Here is a 2,054-nt window from a genome sequence, read left to right as displayed (position 1 = left end):
GAGGTGAAGGCGCCGCTGGAGCGAGTGCTGGGCGACAGTTCAGGCAGTCCAGCTTCACAGGGTGGGATTTCTGGAGGGAGGGACATCCTGAAAGCAGATCTGAGGTGGGAGTCCAGCCCCCATGCGTTGTGCGTCGTGTGGGAGCTTGACTTGATATAATCTGGCAATGAGAATCTGAAAAGGGGTCTAAGCTGTCCTTGGCACCAAGTGAAAAGTTTGCTAAGGGTTGGTCCATGTTGGCCGTGGTTCCGAGCTCTCCATGGTGAGGCCATGCCAGATGAGATGGAAAAAGGAGGCTGGGGAGGTGCTGGACAATGGCTTACGCAGGGAAATCCAAGCAAGTGCAGAAGTGTATTGCTGAGTTTAGCAACAGAAATGGAAGAATCGGTAATATTATTAACTTCCATGTTACTTGTAACCATGGTGAAAAGAATGAGATGGATTTGTCTTTGCAGACAAACTGTGGGTCTGCAGATAGGTAAAAGCTAGATACTGAGAGATGAAAGAAACAATGGGAAGAACCGTAAATTCCATAGGAAAAGAAAAAGAGGGGGTATACATTTGAAAGAAATCTCTATTAGGCTATTTGGGGAGTCTGCACCTCTCAAGTACCTTGGCCAATGGGGAAAGAGAGAGGGAAATGCAGATGGGAAATTAGGATAAAAAGGAGGCTACGTCCTCTTAGAATTTGAGAGGCCCCATGGGAATGCCCCATGGCCTCTCCCTTTATTCGAATAAAGTAATAGGACTTCTCTGTCTCCTTTTTGGACATAAACCTCTGGTGTTTGTGGATTAATTTTCCTGACAATGATAAGGAAGCATTGGTACTGGCTGCCCAGGGAATTGTTTGAGTCACCGTCCCTGGAGGTATTTAGAAAATATGTGGATGGGGCACTTAGGGACGTGGTTTAATGGTAAACTTGGCAGTGCTGGGTTAATGGTTGGACTAGATCTTAGAGGTCTTTTCCAACCTAAATGATTCTGTGATTCACAATGTTAACTCACCAGAAGGATAAAAGGTTTCTTTTCCTGTTATACTTTGTAAGTTTTCTAGTGATTTTTGTCAGGACACATAGTTGAGTTTAGTAAGTCAAGCCTCATCTCTTCTCACAAAGCATGACTAAAATCTTTGTCATCAGGCAACTTTTCCTTTCATGAGCAGAGGCATAATAATTTGTTTAGTGATTCATATAGCTACAGACTATGTCTATGGTAGCTGCAATAGCTATTCATGTGGAATAGCAAGTTAATATAGTTGTAGTACAGGTTAATTTTGACTTGGATGCTTTGTTTTAAATGTAAAGAGAGGTGAGGAATAAGAACATTTACTAAGCCATTATTCAGGTAGCCAGTGATGTTCTCCCCACCTTAACAGAAGGATGTAAAGGCAATAGAATTAAGGATGTGACAGCCTGGTTTTTAGAGGTAAGACATCATTGCATCTTAATGATACCCTGTAAAAGCAAAAGAAGTATGCAGCATGAATTAAGTAATTCTTCACGTGACACCGAATTGTTAACACTTTCATAGAAGTCTGCGGTATGTGTAATTTTGTGTTAGTAATACTCTTCTCAGAACATCATCTGTGAGAAAGAATCCCTTTTTATCTGCAAGACAACCTTGTATTTTTCATAGTAGTTGTAGGTACCGTTTACTCTGATACCTACATATCACTGATGACATACATAATCTCTAATGGTGAAAACTATCTTCCTATATTATTTCTCCCATAATAACTGTGTGGGTTTCACCAAGGCCTGTTCAAACTTCCCACTGGTTTCTCCTCATGACAGTCAGGTTACAGAGCTGCCACTGGAAGGCAGGCTGGGGAACTGCCAGCGGAAGACACTCAGCACTACAAAATGCAAAAGCATCCAAGGCCCCTTGCAGTGCTTGGTTCCAGCTGATGAGTGGCTGTCTGCAAGAAATGGGTACAGTAATGAGTGAAAAGGTGTAAAGAACTAGCTGGGGAGAGCCCTTTAGAGAAAGACCATTAAAACAATTCTGTGCCAAGGCAAAGTATCAGGAAAACTGTTTTAAATTCCCTAAGTGAA

This window comes from Corvus brachyrhynchos, unplaced genomic scaffold (genome assembly GCF_000691975.1).
Source record: "Corvus brachyrhynchos isolate BGI_N302 unplaced genomic scaffold, ASM69197v1 scaffold28, whole genome shotgun sequence".
Lineage (NCBI taxonomy): Eukaryota > Metazoa > Chordata > Aves > Passeriformes > Corvidae > Corvus > Corvus brachyrhynchos.
Note: the sequence above shows the minus strand (reverse complement) of the source record.